Source organism: Chrysemys picta, chromosome 1, assembly GCF_011386835.1.
Source record: "Chrysemys picta bellii isolate R12L10 chromosome 1, ASM1138683v2, whole genome shotgun sequence".
Taxonomy (NCBI): domain Eukaryota; kingdom Metazoa; phylum Chordata; order Testudines; family Emydidae; genus Chrysemys; species Chrysemys picta.
In genome coordinates this window covers 245,819,728-245,843,516 of record NC_088791.1, presented here as the reverse complement: position 1 = coordinate 245,843,516, position 23,789 = coordinate 245,819,728, and the positions used below count along the sequence as shown (strand labels likewise).

General features: G+C 41.0%; 1 protein-coding gene across 7 annotated transcripts in view; it reads left to right on the top strand.

Annotated features, from left to right (window-relative positions):
• ATP11A (ATPase phospholipid transporting 11A) overlaps window positions 1-23,789 on the top strand; it is a 231,951-nt gene that overhangs the window by 3,223 nt on the left and 204,939 nt on the right. For 2 of the 7 annotated variants that reach the window (XM_065581018.1, XM_065581021.1), the window contains exon 2: window positions 2,489-2,623. The exons of the other annotated variants lie outside the window; for them this stretch is intronic. The gene's annotated coding sequence lies outside the window, so the exon portion shown is untranslated. The remainder of the gene's footprint in view (window positions 1-2,488; window positions 2,624-23,789) is intronic. 7 annotated transcript variants of the gene reach the window in all.

The window sequence follows — 23,789 nt, the reverse complement described above, 5'->3', positions numbered from 1 at the left end:
GGGGAGAAATGAGAATAAAATGACAGGTGTTGAAGAGATTTCCTCGTGGAAAGACTTATAAAACTGTATGCTTCAGCTAAGTGTGGGTGGGATGGCAACGGTGGTCATGTATTCACACACCTTTAGAATGTAATCCTGAAGGAAGGAGAGGCATTGCTAAATATTGTACAACTTTAAGTCTGTCCTTCAGTTGGATCTGCATGGTGGAGGATTCCGCTCAGGTGTACTCTTATGCCCATGCAGAGCCCCATTGTAGGCAGCGAGTCTCCATTTGGGTGCAGTGATTTGTCCGTGTGGATCCAATTGCAGGATCTGGCCTAAGCAAAGAATAATTTTGTATATAGCTGTGTTTTGAAAAATGATTTCTAACTTCTAATGAATAGTCTTTCAGAGAAGTGCTGCAAACAACTTTGGTAAAACCAGGCTAGAGAATATGCTAGAAACTATTCTAAGAAGAGAGAGCGAGCGCATTTAAAAAATAATCGTGTACTTGTGGGAGGATGGACTAAATTTCTTTTTAATTTTGATTATTAAACAGGCTGAACATTAAATGCAACAACTTCATAAGCTGAATTATGGAGTGTTCATATTTCTCAGAACTTTCTGCTTTAGAATAAAATCAAGATATGTGGGAGAATAGAAAAGATCTTTATAATTCACCAGATTTTCTAGACTGGCTTCTATGCCTGGCATACCTTCATCAGTTGCTTGTTATTACATTGCTTGGAGCAGGTAAACTCTTTCCTATTTTCTCTGTATGTCTTGTTGGTTTCTTAAATTTGAATTTATTATTTTAAATGAGGAAAACTCATGGAAGAAGCAGCTGTGGACACAATAAGGTTTACCACTTCAGAAAACTCTGCAAGTAGATGTCTAGCCAGTTACTTTTCCCAACTCAGTGGTTGAACTGTTCTGTTTAACCGTGGCAGTAAACATACTCTTGCAATATTAAATACCATCCCTGAAATTGATTGGCATGAATGATTAGTTCATTAGTCCATGCCATAGCAGTGCATCTTTATCACTGTTATTGCATAGATGATGACACAAGCACTCTTCTTATCTTTCTCCTCATACCAGAACTTTTTAAAAAGGCTGGTGATTGGGGGTGGAGAGAATGATACTGCTGGAGGAAAGCTATAGAGAAAAGGTCAGTTTTATGTTTGCCTAAACAAATATCAAGCTCAGACTTAGTCTGACTTTGCTTGGTAAGTTGAGGTCCTGTCACTAAGAATTCTCTGCCCCTGAGTCTTCTCCTGAATCATTTTGGCTACAACGGTTTTGTGGTGTGTAATTGTCTTGGTAGATTGTGGATGGATAAATGGTTTCTAAGGTATCTGGGTGCTAGCCTACTAGAGGCTTTGCAGATGAATAGTGTTTCCCTGGCAGACTCCAGACTAAAATTGGGCTGAGTGATATGATCTCTTCAGTCTCTGGATAGTAAACAAATGCTGCATGTTGAATTAGTTGTAGCTTCTGTGAGGTGGTCTCCATCAGTCCCAGATAACTTCCAGTTGTGTAGTTTGAGGTGATAAAGGCATGAGTTAAAACATCGGGATCCTTTATTCAAAAGGAAAGGTAGGTCTTCTGACTTCCCAAAGTGGGAGGTTGTTCTCACTACAGTCGCAATCTGTGTCCAAAAGCAGTGTGAAGTCCAGTATAACTTCAAGGTTATGCAAAAACTAAGATCTGATGCTCTTAGTTGAGGGCGAAGTTTGTTTTGGCTAGTGTAGCAAAGCGCGGACTCACCCCTGCGGGGCCTCCTGCTGGTTGCCCTCAGGAATTAGCTCTTCGACCCAGGAGCACCCTCTGCAGGCCAGTGATCCACTTGTCGTTGTCCCCCCGTGTCCCTCCCAGGACTCCAGTGCCCTTATCTCAGGGTTCTGCCTCCTGCAGTACTCTACAGTCTTGCTGGGTTTCCCCACCCCCTATTCCCACATCACCTCAGTCGTGGCTACTGCCAGTCTCTGTTTAGCCCCCATGCCCTGGGGTGGACTGCAGTCTATCAGCCGATCATCACAGGCAACAAGGGGTTCGGACTGGCTGCCTTTACCCACCCTCTGGCTGCCCCTCTGCAGGCCCAATACCTAGGAGGCCTAGAACTAGGCCCTGCAGCCTGGGGAGTTGCTGGCCTAGGGCTTCCCAGCTCCAGCTCCAGCTCCACCTCCCTCTAGGTCCCCTGGGTGAGTTCCCCAATAGCCAGGCCTGTTTCCCTCTCAAGTCAGAGTGAGACTGCTCCCTCTGGCTTCCCTGGCCTTCTTATAAGGCCCAGTTGCTTAGTTTGGGGCGTGGCCCCAGCTGCAGTCACTTCCCCCAATCAGCCAGGGTTTTGCTCCCTTTCGCAGCCGCAGCCCCAGCCCTCTGCAGGGCTTTTCCAACCCCTTTAGGGTTGGAGCGGGTGTCCAACCCGATACAGCTAGTATCTTCAGGTAAAACACTAGACAAAAACATTTGAATTGTTTGTCATTTGTTCGCTTATTTGTTCCAGGCATGAGGACCCTCGATAATGACATGGGCTGCATTGGCAAACCAGACTTTAACCAGTATGCTGAGCACTTCCAAATATCATACTGTGTCCATACCATCTCCCTGAGTGGTGGGGGAACACTCTAGAAGAGTAGAGGTATTAATAGTAACAGTGTAGTAAAGTCCAAATGTGTTTTGCCTCCTTTCTGCAATTTATTCTCTGCTTCCACACATACCCTGTCCTGTACACCCCTATAGGGCTGTGGGTAAGAGAATAACTTATATGAGAGATCCCAATATGTGAACAGTTTGTAAATGCTTTGGGATCCTTGAGGATAAATAGTGTGATAAGAATATACATTTTTAATATTAAGTTTAAAATAGAATATTTCAGTGTGAGCTTTGTTCACTGAAAGTAGTGCTTTAGTGGGTTTGTTGAGCATAATACATGGGTCTTTAACTGAATATTTGTACTTTATTATTCATAGTTTTTCTGTAATTAGCACAGAAGTTTGACTAAATTTATACTGTTATTTAAGTTTAAGCCATTCAGTTCCCTGAAGTCTTGAACATGTTTGATTCTTATGGCAAACAGTGAAAACTGATTTCCCAATGAAAAGTTTCACTGAAATTTAACAAATATATACATGATTAAAAATCAATACAGTTTTGTGACGAACTGGGACTGTTCTTACTGTGGTGTGTGAATGCTGACAGGGGAGTGTGGCTAGGATAGTCTGCATTGGAGGATGGGAGTCTGCCCGAAGGCGAATACCTGAGCGTGTAACATGAGAAACCCAGGAAGGGGTTGGAGGCCAGGTGACACCTTGGCCCGGGAAACTGAACAAAGGCTGTGGGAGGGGTCGCTGAAGGCAGAGGGCTGGAAGCGGGCTGGAGAGAGGGCTGGGAGGCAGAGATGGCTCTGACCCCCCAAAGGGGGGTGGGCTGGGATGCCCTGGGACCCCAAGCTGGACCTAACTGAGGGGGGCCCTGTGGTCTGTGCCTGCAAGACCTGTCTTGGACTGTATTCCTGTTATCCAAATAAACCTTCTGCTTTACTGGCTGGCTGAGAGTCATGGTGAATCGCAGGAAGCCGGGGTGCAGGGCCCTGAGTTCCCCAATACTCCGTGACAAGTTGTATCCAAAAGTTTTGTTTCAAGTTAGACTGACTTTTTAGGGGTGGAAATAGACTTGAATTTTGGCCGATTTTACAATGAAGTTAAAGTACATCTTGTGCCTGTGATGGGGGTATACAAACCCCACACTGGGCCCAAAGGAGCCATGCCCCAAACTGAAGGTGCACATAAGACGGGATGTTACTCACTGCAACGGACTTACACTCTCTGTAGGGAAGGAATCTGCTGGTGTTCCTTCCCACAGGGCCCTGGGCTAGGACCTGGTGGAGAGGGGAGGGCCTGTGTTCTGTAACCATACCCCACTTACGGCCAAGGCCCAGATGCAGAGGGAAGGTACAAACACTCCCAGCCTGAGGTCAGGAACCAGGCACAATTAACCCTCTTCTCCTCTCACTGCCCCCTCCCAATTCCCCAAAACCCCCTTGGGTCAGGTGCACTACCCACTAGAAAACCCAGCCTTCCAAGCTCCACCCTATCACAATATCCCTAATAGTACTCCCTGGTAATTTTTCTGGTTTACAATCACATTTTGATTAAAAAAATGTTTCTTTCCTCTGTTGCTGTGTGAATGATTTAAAGCAAACTGGAAATCGTACTCTACAGGAGAAACAGGGAAACTGATTATACACAAACTAAAACTGGTAGTAATAGAGAATCTTTTTTCTCTAAACTCACAGAAGTTTACTATAGCTATTAACTATAGTAGACATGTGACTTCATTTCTTTGCATTTTAGAATCCAACTTTGAAATTTGAGATGGCTGCACATCTTTAAATAACCTGTAAGGTGTATTCCCTACTGTAAAGTCAACTTTTGTAATATGTAGCTATAGTTAACTGTAAACAGATAGCTTTGGCATTAACTGTATGTAATACTTGGGTATATTGCCACACCAATATTGAAAGCTCATTAAATCTTGAGGCTTTTATTGGTGGGTTTATTTGATTTGATGTCTTCCCCCTCCTTCCCCCCCCCCCCCCAAAAAAAAAAAGCATTCTGAATGTGTGCTTTGACAGATACAGCATAACTGTGTAAACAGAATCTTTTGTCAATAGGTTAGAGGTGAATCCTGCATTTGAAGGCAGGTCAACTTGAAGGTCAGGGCTTGAAAATACTTACTAATAACAAGGTATTCGTCTCATTGCTACCCATCGGGTCTGAATAGCCTCAGTGAAAATGGCCAGTTTTGTTAGCTTCCCAAGCTGCACAGAGGTCCTGGAGCTGTCCATGTGCAGATTTGGAAGATAGCATTGCAACAGATAATACTTGAAAGAGTTGTCTTTCCCCCAAGGGCTAGAAACTTAATTAAGCCCCCCCAAAACTTTATTTTTCAAATATTGGTGGATATATTATGTGCCTTTCTCTGGTGAATAGTTGGGTATATTTTTCAAGCCCTGCTAACGGTGGAAAAAAAAACTGACCTCATTCTTCTGTGGTGGTTTTTCATGCTTCTCCTCTCACCTTCTTGCTCTTGTAATCTGTTCTAATTCATCCCCTTCTTAACTGTTACTATGTATCCCATGTTGCTTTCTTATTTACTTCACCGAGTTCAGTGTTACAAGTAATATGTAATTAAAATACTGTTTTGATAGCCAACACCGCTATTTCATGTTCCAGGTTTGGCTTTTAAGGTCTTTTTATTAATAACCATACAAAATAAAGGTTTCAGAGTAGCAGCCGTGTTAGTCTGTATCCGCAAAAAGAACAGGAGTACTTGTGGCACCTTAGAGACTAACAAATTTATTAGAGCATAAGCTTTCGTGGACTACAGCCCACTTCTTTGGATGCATATAGAAGAAGTGGGCTGTAGTCCACGAAAGCTTATGCTCTAATAAATTTGTTAGTCCTCTAAAGTGCCACAAGTACTCCTGTTCTTTTTATAAAAAATAAAAGCACAATTTGAAATTTTCATTGTTTTTCTTACACTATTAAGCTAGTTTCACATACATGTAAGTGATTTCTATTACGCAACTGTAATCTTTCTTATACAGCTTGGACATCTTAAGAAATTTCAGTGGATTGACTGGGTAATTAGGCTAGGAAAAGACTTACTCTGTTTCATTAGAAAAGAACACTTCCATTGTTAAATGATCATAATGGGAGGGGGAAAAAATCATGTTTCATGTGTATTTAATAAAGTTCTCTGAACTTTGTCCACCACATCTTCCCTAAAAATAACTCCCCTTCCCCCAAATAGCCTAGGCCTCCTGTAAAATAAGCATTTGTTAGAAATGGGGCTTGTGGGAGAATTATCCAAGGCCATCAGTTGGCTGTGGACTCATGCAGAAGATTGCTCTGAGTAGTAATGATCTCTCAACTCCTGTGTATGTTGGGGCCTAGCACCATGGGGCCCTGATCTTGTTTTGGGGTAATGTAAGTATTTCAAATTGGATAATCGGTTACATGGAAAAAATATTAGTCAGTATTAGCTGTGCTATCACTTTAGAGAGGAATTAAACATGCTGTGATGATTAAAATGTCTTAGAAAAATCTCTCGTAAAACAGGTTATGATATGCAAGGCATTGCTCAGATGCCATAAAGCAAGTGTATCTTGCTGACATCAGCTGCAACTGCATCCCTTTGTCAGGGATAACAACGTGAATTAGTAATCTTAAAACTTTTGAAGTTCCTGCTCCACTTATTTTCTTTCTCTCTCTCTCTCTTTTTTTTTTTTTTTTAATGAGGTGAGAGGTGGCTCACATTCTTGAAATGAAATACACAAGTCTTGACTTTTTGTAAAATGAACAATTTCTCTTTGTTTACTTGAATCTTGGGTATAATCATGATAATTATTCATTTATAAGTGGATGTTACTATGCTGGCTGTAGAGCTGGACAAGCTTGAAGTATTTGCTTCTCCAGGCAATCTGGTAAATGTCGCTCACAGCACACATTTGCTCAGATACTAAATGGTCAATAAACATCTTGCAGCCCATGGCGACTGCCTGTTCTGTATGCATGGGACAGCTGACCCTGATCTGTGGATAGGCTAACTGCTTTGATTCTTGGCAGGACTAGTTGGGTTAGAGAATAACAGTTACGAACTGCTCTGCTTTTTTGTTTATATATTAAATAAAATAACTGTCACTGCTGTTTCATTACTTTTGCTCTTCCATGTGTTCCCATTACTTCAGAATGACAAATCTGGTATGTTAAATCTTTTCTTTACTGGAAGTACAGATACAATTCTGAAAACAAAGTATCTGATAAATTATTGATTCCCTACAAAAGAAATCTCTCTAAATCTTTGATCCCTGAAGAACTTCCAGGGTGGCTATGATAGTCCTTTAAAATATTTGAAAAGTTTAACAAATTAAATGATTTCATAAATGTATGCTTTGGCCTACTTTAATAGAAGTGGGTGGAAAGTGCAGCCTTGGTTAGGTAAGATGATGATAGTGGATGGTATAACAATGATCTCCTCTGAAAATATACATGAAGAGTTTCAGCATATTCCCTATGTGTGGAATTTCATACAAGTGTTCTAACTCAAAGGCTTGGGCCGTGGTGAGAGAAAGCAATATAACTTTCTGAAACATGAATTTCATGTTCAGTATTCTAGTTTTCACTTGATCTAGAATTGAATATTCATGCAGCACAATTTTTTTTCCTGCTATTTTGAAATTCTCCTTGAGATAGATATTTTTCTTCCCTGAAAGATTTGTACTGTTTCAGTGGCAAGGTGCTCAGGTACATCCATACTTTATCTTGTGATTATTCATATTGCTATCTACACACATTCTGCTGTGGTAACTTGTGCACCTCCATTTCTGCTTTTCCTCATGGTCAGTTGGCTTTCCCTGGGGTACCTTTCTTGAGTATTTCATCTCATGTATTTTCCTGCTCCCTGGAACTCTAGTCCTTCATAGACTGATCCTTTTTGATGTTGAAGGTGTGACAAAACTTACTGTCCTATTAGCCTACAGGCCTAACATTTCAGCAATGTAACGTTAGTTTAGATGGGTCATTGGGGGGGGATGGAATACTCTGTCCTCTGTATGAACATGAGCTGTTCCCCAGCCTATCTTTGCACTTTATTTCCAATTAAACATTGTCCACTCCAAAGGCCATTTACTTGTTGTCAAGCCTAACAACTTCAGTTTTTTATGCCTTTAATGATACAGGGGGTAAATATGAATTCCTGACGTATTGCTAAATCTAATTAGTTTCTCATGCAGTAGAAAACTATTGTAACTTTCACTCTATTCTTGTGTTTTTTGTTTTGTTTCCAGATTCTTTAAATGCTTAGTATTTTAAGGCCTAAATCTGAGGCTCAAGAAGCCTGAGAGGACAATAAATATGTGGAGAGCTATGTGGGTTCTTCCCCTCCCTCCCCTCCAGGATTGGTCAACAGGTTAATCGTAAGGAAAAATATGGTTTTCCTTTTTTTTCTTTGAACATACAAATGAAGGTAGGATTGTGGCTGTAAACCACTTCAGTTACTGTAAACTTGAATCCACATTACAAGCTGGTTGCTATTGGTTACAAAGCATTGCTCTTCTGTGCTCACCAAGTGCTCTGTAATTCTAGAAAACCTCTTTTGGAGACTCTGGATTGTTCTAATAATTATGTCTGTGACAATTTTCTACAAGAACATGTAACTGACATTTTTAGCACCAGAAATTCTTATTTTGACCTCTTCCTGTTTTATAAGACAAGAATTGTATAGATTTTGTTTTGATAGGTTTGTATTTATTTTTGTTTTCACAGGAAATGTGATTTGTAGCATTACTAAATAGCCACAAAACATTAGTGTGAAAAGTAAGAAACATTTTAAAAAGGCTGTTTGGGAATGAAAAAGGACAAGACTCCAAACAACACATCATAGATTAAAATATATATGCCCATCATTTTTCCACCGTTTGCCCCTTGTCATATAATAGTAATTGAAACAAGAAAAACAAAAGGGGAAGTCTTGATTTTTTTTTTTTAAACTTGACTTTATAGTACTGTAACAAAGTTCCTCCTCTCTCTTGGTGGGTCCTGCGCTTATTGGCGGATTTTCTTGCCTCAAAGATTCACCATGTGGGTTGGGGAACAGTCCAGAGACCTTCCCCTTTGGAAGAACCCACAGTCCAGATCAATTGGGAGGTTTGGGGAGAAACCGGGCCCGCCCTCTACTCCGGGTTCCAGCCCAGGGCCCTGTGGACTGCAGCTGTCTATAGTGCCTCCTGTAACAGCTGCATGACAGCTATAACTCCCTGAGCTACTTCCCCATGGCCTCCTCCAAACACGTTCCTTATTCTCACCACAGGACCTTCCTCCTGGTGTCTGATAATGCTTGTGCTCCTCAGCACACCCTCTCACTCTCAGCTCCTTGCGCCTCTTACTCCCAGCTCCTCACACTCCCATCACAAACTGAAGTGAGCTCCTTTTTAAAACCCAGGTTCCCTGATTAGCCTGCCTTAATTGATTCTAGAAGCTTCTTCTTAATTGGCTCCAGGTGTCCTAATTAGCCTGCCTGCCTTAACTGGTTCTAGCAGGTTCCTGATTACTCTAGTGCAGCCCCTGCTCTGGTCACTCAGGGAACAGAAAACTACTCATCCAGTGACCAGTATATTTGCCCTCTATCAGACTCCTGTACCCCCCTGGTCTGGGTCTGTCACAGTACCTTCAAATAGAAATATCTCAAATTGCATTGTAAACTGCATTCTGATTTCAATGACTCTGGGTTAGTGGGTAAAAGTTACTGTACATAAATGCTGTAATTGGCTACTATTTAAAATAGCAAGACAGATAATTCAAGCACAGTTTAAACGGATTTGAATGTAATTGGAAAATGGAGGGAGTTTTGAGACGACACAAACTGATTTTTCTCCCTCCGTCTCCCCCACTTAAAAGATGAAATGGTGCCTTAGAGAATGGTTGGGCAGATGTTATAGCACGCATTATGTAACTGGATTTGACTTAACTGTATTTCATGAACAAAATAGCTTGCTATCTTCTCATTTAAATCTTTTAGTCAAATTGTATTTTTCCTGAGTACCATTTCTGAACCCATTGGTTTACCATTATATGGGATAAAGTAACATTTCCATTGGTATAATTGTCAAGGGACATCTCAGTTGAAATTCAGCCTGAACTACAAGGCAGAACACTGGAATGCTGTTCTCTCCTCTGCTATAATTGCCATAGCAACAATTGCAGGTAGGGAAGCAAACCAAGTCATCTTTCTCTGTCAGAAAGAGACCAGTTTTTCATTTTAACCATAATGACTATAAGTAGTCTGTTATAGAGCTGTACTCTAAGTACCTGTGGAAGGTGTTTGAATTGCATGTCTAGGATCAGAAATGTTCCATATTAAGGTTTATTGGCACCACAAAAGCATTTTGAAATATTATTTAAAAAGCAAATGTGCACTTTCTAGCAGAAGATGGCATTCTATACTGGATTATTTTAGAGGGGAAGGATGGTCCAGTAGTTAGGGCTTAATCTGGGTCTCCCAGGTACAGGCTCAGTTGCCTGCTCTCCCACAGAGTTCTTATGTGACTTTGGGCAAGTCACTGTTTCTTTGTGCCTCAGTCTCCCATCCCCCAAATGGGGACAGTAACACTTCCCTACCTCATAGAAGTGTAGGGAAAAGCCTGTGTACATTAAAGCCTGTGAGGTGTTCACATACTGCGGTAATGGTGGTTGTGTAAGTACTACTGATAGGTGGGGTTTCCCCCATCTCTCACAGCACAACTTGTTTTCAAATTATACATGATTTACAATAGCCTTGATCTGGATTTCTGAAGGCATCTCCGACCTTGATTTACTTGATATGCTTTGATAGTAAAGGTCTCTGATAGTGTTTCCATTAAATCTCACTGAAATTGCATAGCTATTCTTTAGGACATTTGTTGTACTTGTTTTATTATCTGAAGCTACAAATATCACAGACTCAAGAGGTGGAAGTAACCTTATTCAGGTTTAGTGTGTGTATATGCATAATTCATATATACAGGCACCATCCTCTGTTTTCTGTAGACTGATTTCCCTTGTTGAAACTTGTGACCAGTTAAGTTGTTTCCTTCACTGTATCTAGAAGAGTCTAATACTTAAATACAAAAGAAGTAGCAATTCTGTTTCCTGGTGGCACTGACTAATCTCCTTGCTTCAGTTGAAAGAGGATTTAATCTAACCTATTTTAAATAGAGGATTAAGGACAATTAGGTTCTTCCTCTAGATTACTACTAAGATATTTTTGTGAAATCCCCTGATATGCACATCTGCTAAAGTACCAGAAAAATGTTGGTAAATTAATAAAACACATACATAATCTTTCTCTTTAAAAATAGAAATGAATTGTATGCAGATAAAATGTACTAAATACCAGGGGTGCTGGAACTGGGAGTGCTGGGGGTCCACCCCCAGGCTTGAAGTGGTTTCCATCATATACAGGGTTTACACTTTTGTTTAAATGGCTTTCAGCACCCCCATCATAAAAATTGTTTCAACACCTTTGCTAAATACAACATGTACTGTTTGTACACTGTTCTTCGTAGGGTTAAGTGTATAAAAAAAGTATCATAAGCCATGCAGAATGTACCCTGCATCTATCATTTGTAATTTACAGTAGTGAACATGTAGATCAACTGGAATGGATTTCTTGAAATGTCTGGTGGCTAATGCAATTCAAATAATATGCTTAGCACTTTATGCAGCCCTTTATAGTTTTTCAAAGTACTGTTAATTAGTTGTTTTATAAAGCAATTATAACAATTAAGAACAGACACAAATATACACTAACTTTGCATGTATGAGTGTTTTTACACTGTACCTAATTAATAGAATTACCTCTCAGGAGGTAGTCATACAAGTAAAAATGGATATTGCAGTTTTTGAATGTACATGGATTATAATTATTTAAACAAATAGATGTAAAATACTTAATCATGTGTGAAGGAAAAAGAAATGACTTATTATTTTTGTTTTTTAAAATGTGATGGATGAGTTGTAGAGAATATGACTGTTTAAAAGACAGATGAAAGTAAATTGGTTCTGTAACCTTGAAGTATGACTAGTTGGGTAATACTAGAATGACACTTGCCTCTGAGAAAAGAAAACCAAAATGTGTTGTTACAATTTCATCTCTAAATCGAATAATTGTCAGTTATCATAACTTGTATTTTCTTTAGTTTTGTTTCTAACACAAACATTAGTTCAGAGTGCAGGGACTAGTTTGTTCTCTTGGATTACACTACTGTATTATCTCTCTGTATTCAGGTGCTGTTTAACCCTGGCATCTTTGGGGCTGGCAACCAAAAAAATGCTTCAAATTATAAACTTGTCAGAGACTGGACCTAACCCACATATAAAAGGAAAGTGCATGTTGGCCACTTTCTGTTTTCTGAGGGCATGGAAAATGAGGAGGAAACTAATTGCTGGAAAAAGTTTAAGGGAGGGATAGCTCAGTAGTTTGATCATTGGCCTGCTAAACCTAGGGTTGTGAGTTCAATCCTTGAGGGGGCCATTTAGGGATCTGGGGCAAAAATCTGTCAGGGACAGTACTTGGTCTTGCTGTGAAGGCAGGGGACTTAAGTCAATGACCCCAGGTCCCTTCCAGTTCTATGAGATCGGTATATCTCCATATTAGCTAACATTCTGTTCTCTCCTTTTTAGAGTGGTGTAAGCCATTATTTTAAATGAAACAGTGCCATGAAAGCTCTTACAAACCATGCTGCCGTTTAATCTTAATACAAAATGTGCCTAGGTATAAACAATGCTATTTTTTTATTGGAAATATGATACATGAAGAGGATGAGAATACTGCAAGTTAAGACTTAAGCAGTTTAACTTAATTATTCTTTTATTTATGACTTTGTCAATAACTGTTATGCTGGAGTTAGCAGATATATAATCTAAATGTTTAGAGTTAGCATTTAGTTTTGACTAAAATACTTCATTTATTGTTCTTAAGTAATGGTCAGCATTTTCCTTGTAAACCTGGAATACAAAAATTGAAAATGCTCTTCATGTTTACTGGGATTTCCTGTATCTTCTATATAACAAATGGCAGTTATGAATTAACTAACGTTGTTTGTGTTTTCTAAAGACCAGTTTTAACTAAAAGGACTCTCTAGCTTTGGGATTTTTGTTTTCATTTTGTTGTTTTGACCGAAATTCATCAGTGAAGTTACGCTAGGAGTGAATATGGGTTTAAACCAACTTCCAGACTCTAGACCCACTATGTGGCAACTTTCCTTGAATAGTTAAGCAACTTCTGCTAAGATGGAACAGTTTAAAAATGGGAAAACATTTTTCAGACATATGGACAAACGTATAACCCTTGAAGCTAAATTTACATTTTTAATCCAATATAAACTTTATATCTCCTTATTGATAAGTTTCTATAAAACAGTATAAGTATATATCAGGGGTAGCCAAACTCACTGGCCATCCGAGCCGCATACAACAATCGTCAGAAGTTTGAGAGCCAAAGCACACCTGCTGGGGTTCAGGGCTTCAGCTCCACTCCTGCTGAAGCTACGAGCTCCAGCAGGTGTGCCCCAGAGGGCTGAAGCCCCAAGACCCTCCTCCCCACTGGACAGAAGCTCCCACCCCACCACACCACTGCAAGACGTATGTTCCCAGCTTCCCCCATCCTCAGTCTGGTAGGCGGAGAATGGTGGGGCAAAGCGTGGCTTGCAAGCCGCACTTTAATGGTAAAAGAGCCGTATGTGGCTCGCTAGCCAGTTTGGCCACCCCGGTGTATATATTACAGTGCTTGCAGCTATTCTCTCTTTAGGAAAAAAATCAACAAAGTCTAATTGTCATTCACTCATTTGTTACTAAATCTTATCTGTCTTGTTTACTTGATATGCTCTTTGGGGAAGAGTCTGTATTCTCTGTTGTGCCACTAAGACCACATTGCTGGTGCTTGACAAATATATAGGACATCTTTGTATTATTATAGCTTGACTTTTGGGGGGGGCGAATTTTGATTTGTGCATCTAGATAATCACCTTGTTTCAATTTCCATGTATTCATTTTAAACAAAATGCTCAAGGAAAATCTTGTAAGCTGTTCCTTTAAAAAAAAAAACAAAACAAACCATTATTCACTTCTTTAAAATGAATGACTTATAGCTTCATAACAGTAGAAGTGAATGTTGAAGTAGAGTTAATCTCTTAAATGGTGTTAAGTGGTACACTGTGAGTTACACTAGGCCTTACACTAGGCCATCTGGTCACTTTATTCCTCTGTCTGGCAGGAAGATTCTCTTTTATATGTGTTTAGAGGAAGGAAAGGGGAGATGTGATGAAGAAAGCTGTGACTGTTTTAGTGCACCCACAGCTTTCATTGGGTGTACAAATATGTTGATTTTGTTTTTGAAAGGCCATGCTATTCTTGAGCCATGTGATTTAACAGGGAAGGAAAGCTTGAAATACTTTCTGTTGCGGGGGATGGGGATTCCAGTGAGCACACAGACTTAAATGTGTGACATACTATATTCATTTTTTTTTTTTTTTTTTTAGAAGATTTGAGCTTCTAAATTTGGGGCACTATTTCTTTCCCCAAAGGGGGGTTCCAGCCATTTGAGTTTCTTTTTAAGGGGCGAGTTACCTTAGCTAGTAACTGACTGTAATATTGTGTTCAAACACTTATCTTTGGAGACTTGGGCTGACATGGGTATGTATGACTGAGATGTCCATACACATTTGTCATTGTTTGCATAATGGAAACGTCTTTATTATTATTATAAACAAAAATAATATATTTAAAGTTCCTGTACACTGTTTCTCTGGGCCCTGCTAATTATTTAAAATGACAAAAACAGTGTGGCCAAACCACAATTGGGGTAGAAATACCAAAGGAAACTACCGACAAATATTTGAAGAGTGGATAGGATTGGTGAAGATCCTTGCCAGAGATGGGGAGAAGTTATAGCAGTGGTTCTCAACCTCTCTTCCTACTTATCCCATCAAATGTTTACTTTCTCCTTTCCTCCCTCGAAGCGTTTTGTTGCTGTGTAACAATGGCTGCCTGTTCTGTGCAGCTCATGCTCTGCTCATTTTCTCAAGTGGTGGCTCAGCGGAGAGGGGAAAGGGGTGTGTAAGGGGTGCAGGGGTTGCTCCAGGCACCAGCACAGCAAGTGCGTGCCCGGGGCGGCAAGCTTCGGGGGGCGGCCTGCCGGTCGCTGTGAGGGTGGCAGTCAGGTGGCCCTTGGCGGCGTGCCTGCGGGAGGTCCGCCGTTCCCGCGGTTTCGGCAACATTTCAGCGGCGGGTACGCCGAAGCCGCAGGACCGGCAGATCACCCACAGAAACGCTGCCGAATCCGTGTGACCGCGGACCGCCCGCAGGCATGCCGCCAAAGGCCGCCTGACTGCCGTGCTTGGGGCAGCAAAAAACATAGAGCCGCCCCTGAAGGGGTGCATTCTCAGATGGTGGCTACTGCACTGGCTTTGCTCCCCTTCTTAGGGCATGAGCGAAAAGGAAAAGTATATGTATGAACTTCCAGTGCTACCAAGTGCATGGGTTCTTGGTAAGAGCACGTCTAACTGGATGCACCAATGGCCCCATGGGAGTTTGTCCCATAAATTGGGGCCTAATCCCGCAACTTGCTGACATCCTGTGAGGTACTGAGTGCCCCTTAGGGACCATCCAGCATTGGAAAGGAGGGGAATAAATGACCAGAACATTATCTGGCTTGGAGGCAATTGTTTTCTTAATTGAGCAATGTTATATCCTTAGGTTTTTCTTCAACGGTATTTGGGATTTCACTTTTCATTTTATTCTGAAAGCAATTGGTAAAATACAGTAACTTCTCAAGAAATTGTCTTTTAAAAATATACACAGGACTTCAGGGTATGAAAATGGTAAAGTTCCTTTTAAAGGGACTCAGTGAACATCATACTGATCAGTATGTATCGCAGCTTGAACTGCATCTTGTTCATACTCTGTAGTCCCCCCACCCCCTTTTTTTGTGTGTGTGTGGCTCATACTAGCAGCACAGTAAGGGGTGGGTGTAGTGTGGCAAGGTAGGATGTAAATGAAGTATAAAAACTCTCGAATATTTAACTTCTGTGGATTTCATTGCTAATTAAATAACCAATATAAAAGTTATGATTCAAATAACCTATACATTTCCCCCTTCTCTTTACATGGAATTTACATCATTAGGATATTCAGTTATCAAAATGTGTGCAGTTATACAACAAAATCATTTTTCAAGTTTCCTTATTCCATTAAGAAATTAACAGGATTTGTCTTTCATAAGATAGATCTATTCAATACCTAATGGTTATCTTAAACTAGTTTGGATGTTACAAATATAAATTATGTAAATTGCACTCTGGGGCTGGATATTTTAAAACAGGGGCTGCAAATCTTCGTAATTCTTCCAAATTTTACTTGAAAATAACCATGTCTAAGTAGTTGAATAACTAGTATCTTTCTAAAATCTGCAATGACTTTTTTACAATAGTTCCTGTTCGTCTGAAATTGCAATGTGAGGAGAGATTCCTTTCCAGAAGTATTAACAAGAACTTCTTGTTTTTTCACTCTTGCAGGAAGCAATCTCAAATCCGTGTGGAAGTATTGATGTAACTTTTTTTTTTTTTTAGCAGTTGAAGGTCAGCTGGCAAGCAGAGTCTGAAGCATGTAGGTGAACAAAATAAAATTAGAATTAGAATCTTTGCTGGCTCCCTCTGGCCACTCACTCTGCACCTGTCATATCCAAGTGGTCGCTGACAGTGGTGCTCACAGTCCCTACAGATGCTGCAAAAGGCTGGTCTCCTTCACTCCCAGCTTTCCAACTGTCTGCTGTCATCCTCACAGACATTGTTTTTTTTGACATTCAATCAAGCCCTACAGGGTGTATTCGGCAGGTGGGAAAGATTTGGAAGGTTTCAGCAGACAAACTGTCCCCACCCTTGACAACAGTCTGGTAATGCGGCTGGGTGGAGAAACGCCCAATATCACTGAAGTTTGATGGGTCAAGGGAAAGCCACTATATATGGACAAGTAACAATATCTTTAGTGGCTTTCCCTTGACCCATCAAACTTCTGAGAGTGATATTTGAGCTGTTCATGATGCTACACAAGAAACCCAAAGATATTTATGCCCCTTTCAATCTGTTTTCTTAAAGCAGTTGGGTCCTACTTCCCATTAAATTAAAAAGAAAATGATCCCTCCTGCCTCTTCAGAAGATGTCTTGTTTTATCATCTGGCCAAACGATGATGATGATGATAAAAGATCTTGAGAGGTATTTAAAACTGACTCTGGGTCGAGAGAAGCATAATACTTTTAATAATTTGCAAAATATGTGCTCTGTTATAGCCATACAGAATATAAAAGGTCATAAAAATTACCAGTGACTCTACTACTTGGTGGCTCTCTCAGTCCCATGCCTGAAGATTGTGGGCCTTTTATTGTGGCAATGATTTGTGTATAGATCTTTACACTATGAAAACTACCTAGTTTTACACTGAATCATCTGTTTTACCCTGAGATTATTGCTGCTGCTTCTAAATACAGAAACATCAATTAGGTAAATGACACAGGGACAGACTAACCATAAAGAACTTATTGGGAAATACAGGGAAATGTAGAAAATCACCCTAAAAAGGATGGAAGTGAACAAATAGGGGATGCAAGCACTTCACACATGACATAAATCTTCACTTATTCTCACCCCATTCATTTTACACCTCCAAACCCAATCTCAGCTCTGGTTACAAGGAAAAGAAGGCAACACTTCTCATAGAAAACTCTTGGGTGTTGGTGGCAGATGAACACCTGTGTGATCTTTTATAAGGTACTGGGCCTATGATCTGAAAATGAATCTGGGCTCCACTATTCCAAGGGTTTTTAGTGGACTGACATGGCTGCAGTTTTCTTAGCAGTTTGAGGAGAGCAAGCAGAGTTGACTCTGTGGAGATGGTCAGGAATAATACAAACCATATATAGGATTTTCACTTGTTTCTTTTATGGAAATAGGAATAAAAATATTTGACAGTTAAATTTCAAGTTGTTCATAGACTCAAAGTACAGGCTGTTAATTGTACTATATATAACTAATTGGTATGCAAGTTCCAGCCCAGACTGGCCATGGACTTGCCCAAACAGTCCTGAGACATGTTTGTATTGAGTCATTAGATTTTTAGAAAAGACTGTGCAATTTTGGAAGTGAGTACTTGGAGGCATGAGTCAGTTGAACTGGCTTCAAACTACCTTATATAATCTTGTACTGTTTCTAGAAGGAATTTTTAAGGTAGAGCCTCTTGCTTTTGTTACAAGGTAGCAGAGGATGTAATGTGAGGATTTTTCCCATAAATGGATAAGGCTCTTGGCTGAGACATACCTTGGGATTTGACACCCATGCTGTTGGAACCAGGTGACCTACCTTTCTGAGATCTGTGAGCTGGTGTTGCTGAAAGACCTTGACATGTTTTCTGCCATAACAAATATTTTTCTATTCTGCTGTGACGTGGTAAATTGGCACTTGCAGGAGCCTTTTAATAAAATTAATCCAACAATGTGGAGGAGGATTGGGCTGACTTCTGTTTCTGAAGGAGTTCACCACCTCTCTGGATACTGTTAACTCCCATGGCCAATGATTGCTTTTATTCCTGGATTCATTTTTAGATTAAATTGTGAAAAGCTGTTGATACATGTGTGGTGTGATATAATATTAGTAATCTCAGTGCCACCTTCTTGGTAGACTGTAATGTGTCAAAAATCTAATCTAGTGGTTTTCTGTAGCTCCTTCAGTATAAGTGCTGCACAGGTAAATTAGTCTTGAATAGTAACTCCGTAATGCATGTAATAAAGGATTCTGCTCTTTGTTCTTCTGGGGGATGTTGGAAGATCAGGTTGGGGTATGTGTTTTGAGAGCATGTATTTTTACACTGATGTTGCTGATACAGAGCAAACTGGACTGTTTGGTAAGCTGGCCTCAAGCAAACTATGAATTTTAATAAAGCTAAATGTATACAGCAAGAAACAAAGAATGCAGGCCATACTTGCAGGATGGGCAACTCTGTCCTGGGAAGTTGTGACTCTAAAAGGGGATTTGGGGGTCATGGTGAATAATCAGCTGAATATGAGCTCCCAGTTCGATGCTGTGGTTAAGAGGGCTAATGCGAATCTTGAGTAGAAGTAGAGAGGTTATTTTACCTCTATATTTGGAAGTGGTACAACAGCTGCTTTAATTCGGTGTCCAGTTCTGGTGCCCACAGTTTGAAAGATGTTGATCCATTGGAGAGGGTTCAAAGAAGACCTGTGGGAATGAGTAAAGTATTAGAAAAAAATGCCTTGTAGTGTAGACTTAAGGAGCTCAATCCACTTAGTTTAACACAGAGACAGAAAAAGGATGACTTGATTACAGTCTGTACATACCTATATGGGGAACAAATATTTAGTAATGGACTCTTCAGTCTAGCAGAGAAAGGTATAATATGACCCAATGACTGAAAGTTGAAGCTAGACAAAATCGTACTGGAAACAAGGCACACATTTGCTGCCCTCTCTACTCCCTCTGTCATGTAGGCTGGTCAGCAATAGTTTGGTCAACCTGGGTTAAAAGTTGCAGGCAGGTTGACTCCTCTGGGCATTGAGATAGTGTCCATCCGTTGCCATGAGGTCATTGTATGTTAATGCTAGCTGCACTACCTATGTGCTGATCTGAAGTTCAATTATGAGGCATTTAAAATATCAGATTTCACATATTAGAACTTTCTCAGTGACTTTGCCTAGAAATAGGAGGTTGGAGACAAGGTCAAAGTTGGTGAGACTTTGTATATATGGTATTTGTCTCTTGGAGAATCAGACAGTATTGTGTGTTTCAGTGGGTTGGTGTGTGAGCTTCTTTGAAGGTGTTAAAGATTCCCATTAGCAGTGGGCATAGCTGTTCTTCTGTGGCTCTCACGAGCAAAGTGAGGTATTTATCTTTTTCTCAAGTAGTAATGTAAATATTTCTTGTTGCTTTTAAAGTTTCATTGGGTGTGATAGTTCCAAACTCTGTCAGAGAAAGCTAGTGGTCTACTGCATTTGTATGTCACTGAAAGATTTTCCTTTATTTTCTTCTACAAGTGTCGAACAGTATATTTTTATGTTTGACACAAAGTGACTTCAAAGGAAGAGTTTATATTTTAACTTTAAGCTTCTTTTTATGGTGTCTTTGTCTGGGACAATATTTTTAGTGAAAGCCAGAATGTTGACTTTCACTTTGCATTTTTTGGCTATTATCCAGACCATTTGCCACTATCTTACCATCTAAATGTAGTTCTTATATCTATTTCTAACTTATAATATTTCTATGCAGTGTTTCAGTGAGGCTGCCAGAACAACCATATGGTAAATATTTAATAAGAGTAGTAAAGACTTCTTGTTCTCAGCAGGCTGAAGTCCAGCCCAAAAGGAAATGAAATAGACTTTTGAAATTATTTATGAAATGCTGTATATAACAAGATTGTTGGCTTTATTGTTCAGTTTACTCGTGTCATCTGTGTATCATAATGCTTTCAGCTTTGTTAAGACATAAATAGTGCAAGTGAGGTTTCTTTTAAGCATAATAAAAATCTAAATAGTCTCATTGTAAGCAGTGGATCTTTCAATTATGCCAGTTCAAGGGGATGTAGTTCCATATCCAGGATAGTGGGTCAGGTACAGTAGGTGATCTCATGGCCATCTGAAACCTGGAAGACAAAACATGGATCAAATAAATGACTCAATTCAAACTTGAATGGTGGTAATTCCAATTTGAAAGACTTTTCTTTTTAGAGTTTAACAGTGAAATTATCACTTGATTTAGGAGTGGCCTCAGCTCTCTAGGGAATGTTACATCTCTTTAATTTACTGCTATTTAAAATATGGAACACCTCAAAATTCATTTTGATTTGGAGTTGAAGCAACCTTTTAAACTAAAGTTAGAACTGAATAAAAACACAATGGGGAGGAAAGCCCACAAAAACTCTAAATATTTGAACAGTACAAACAAGGAAATTTCTAGTTAAAATATAGAGCTCAATCTTACCTAAAAGAAAAAAAAATTTGATGGAGGATATTTAGGATCTTGCTATAGTGGATTCAATGCCCTTTCATATGCTGATTATCCATAAGGTTTATATGAAATTACAGAAAAAGACAAGCAATTTAAAATTCAAGGTGGGGTTGCCAGGGTATATTACTGTTCTCATAAGACTTGTAAACTGCATTATTTCACAGGTATCAAAGTCCTCCTTGGAGCAGGTGAGTAATGGCTTTACAGTAAAGATACCTATCAGAAGTTAAAATATCACTTAATAACTAGCAGGGAATGTGAGTGCCAGCAATCTAGTCTAGGTCACTGAAATATTCTGGAGGCATTTGTAGCAGCTCCATAGCTAATGTTACGTTGAGCTATGCACTCGTAGTGTGACCTAATATATTTCTGTTCCTTGATGTAGTTGTAGGCATGGATGTGTGGTGTGGGGGCAGCAGGCCGTGTACAAGACTTCTGGGAGGTATGGGGGAAATAGGAGGCATGAAGAGGACCAGAGGGAAACAGAGCTGTGGAGAGGAAGGGGCCAGTGCAAGGACTCCATTTAGGATTGCCAACTTTTCTAATCGCACAAACGGAACACCCCTGCCCTGCCCCTTGTCTGAGACCCTGCCCCTGTTCACTCCATTTCTCTCTCCCACCCTCCCTCGCTTGCTCATTTTCACCGGGCTGGTGTGTGTGTGTGTGTGTGTGTGTGTGGGTTCTGGGGGGTGCAAGTTCTGGGGTGAGGCTGGGGCTGAGCGATTTGGGGTGCAGAAGGGGGCTCAGGGCAGGGGTAGAGGGCTGGGGTGTAGGAGCGGGTGTGGAGTCTGGGGTGGAATTTGGGTGTGGGAGTGGGCTCTGGATTGGGGTGTGGGGGGGAGCTCTGGGCTCGGGCTGGGGGTTGGGGTGCAGGAGAGGGTGAAGGGTGCAGGCTCCAGAAAGGGGGTTGGTTGCGGAAGGGGGCTCAGGGCTGGAGCAGGGGGTTTGGGTTCAGGGTGGGGTGCAGGCGCCAGGCAGCACTTACTCAAGGCGGCTCCTGGAAGTGACAACACGTCCCTCCCCCTCCTAGTGGGAGGGGCAGCCAGGGCAGTGTATGCTGCACATGCCCGCACGTGCTGCCCCCTCAGCTCCAATTGGCCACGGTTCTTGGCCAATGGGAGCTGCGGAGCCGGTGCTTGGGGCAGGGGCAGTGTGTGGAGCCCCTTCTCTCTCCCCCTCCGCCCCCCCCATCCCCGGGCCATCCCTCCGCCTAGGAGCTGAGGAGTATGTTGCCGCTTCTGGGGAGCTGCGTGGAGCCAGGTAGGGAGCCTGCCAGCCCTGCGCAAACCAGACTTTTAATGGCTTGGTCAGTGGTGTTGATTAGAGCTGCCGGGGTCTCTTTTCAACTGGATGTTCAGGTCGAAAACCAGAAACCTGGCAACCCTAACTCCTGTTTCTGCATTGTGATATTGGAACTTGAAAGGAAATATGTCAAATACTGGTGTTTTAGTGTGCGAAAGATAGACTCCCGTCCTGAGCGCTGCTGCCTCAGCTTGCTTGAATGGAAAGGGAAAAAAGTGAAACCAGTGAATATTAAAAAGGAAGGAAATGCAGAGTCTGGGTTTCACTTCCCAAAAAAGGCATGCAAACTACCTTAGCTAAGGCCTTGCAACCAAGGGCCAGCTGCTGAGAAGGTTGCCTCTAACTAGTGTCACCCTCTTGTTTTGTAGGTAAGCCTGCTGTTCCAGAGGAGTGCATTTCACTTCTCAGGGACAATGAACCTACCTAAACGGATAAGTCTTGGTCGTGGGTGGGAAGCAGTCTCTGAGGTGATGAGTGTCCAGCTCATTGCAAGCTTTGAAGATCCAGACCAGGATCTTAAGCATAATCCTATATTTGATGGAGTGCTCTTGTAGTGATAAGAGCACTAAGGGGGGGTTGATGACCTGTGCTGCTCTGCAAGTAGATAGCCGCAGCGCCCATTGGCTGGGGACGGCGAACCGCGGCCACTGGGAGCTCCAGGTGGCCATGCATGCGGACGGTCAATGTAAACAAACTGTCTCACGGCCCACCAGTGGATTACCCTGACTGGCTGCAGGTTGCCCACCAGCGCCTTTGAAAATCTCAGACTAAAACACTTAGAATGCAAATGTCCTAAAGATAAACTTTCCCACTCCTGGAAAAAACTGTTTTTTTCAAAGAACAGTTCTGAGAACAAAGATAAATCCACTCCTCCAAAAGTAACATAACTCCTGAAGGCAATGAGGAGAGGAGGCTCAAACAACAAACCGGAATTATTATTTAGTATTGTCCTGTACTGGGCAAGACAGGAAGATGCAATACTTACCCTGAGGAGCTTACAGTTTAAATACAACTGAGATACACTAATGAAATATCACTAATTATATAAAGAATAAATGCTGTGAAATATATATTGCATGCTCTGTTACATTTAATATTTCCTGAGTTGACCATCAGATTGACTTAAAAAGTAACAAAAAAGAGCTAAAATTTTTAACAGTAATCTGCCTCAATGTGTGTGTTTTTTTTCTTTTCACTTTATAAAAAAAAAAAAAAATTTCCCTCTGTGGAGAATTAAGGGTATGTCAGCACTGCAGCTGGGAGCAAGCCTCCCAGCCCAGATGGACAGACACATGCTAACTCCACTTGAACTAGTATGTGAAAAGTAGCAGTGTAGATGTTGCAGCAGGGGCAGCAGCTCAGGCTAGCAACCCTAGTATGGACTTAGGAGGATTGTACTTGGAAGATAGCCCATGTCACCGCCTCCCACAACATCCATCCGCACCGCTACTTTTAGCGCGCTAGCTTGAGCAGAGCTAGCATGTGTCTGTCAGCTTACAGTGTAGATGTACCTTAAAGATTCTTTTCAAGGTGATAATCCTTCACGGTTATTAGCATCCAAACATGTTTACCACAACCACATGCAACCTATCAGCCTCTGTTGGTGTATCTCAAAACAGAAATGGAAATAAGCCAAAAGGTTCTAGCAATGGTTGGGCAATGTTGTATTCATAATAAATGTAGTCACCATGTTCTCTTTCCCAGCCTGGGTATGTCACAGAATTTAAGATGGTCCAGCATGAAAGTCTGGAGAGAGAGAGACTAGGTGCTCCTATATTTAAGGTAGCACTTTCAGACAGCTTTTAGGAATAAATGTGACCCATGCATTATTATGAAACACTAACAGTCTAGTTTAGAAATGAAAAAATGTAGATGCTTACAGACCTAAAGTCTCCA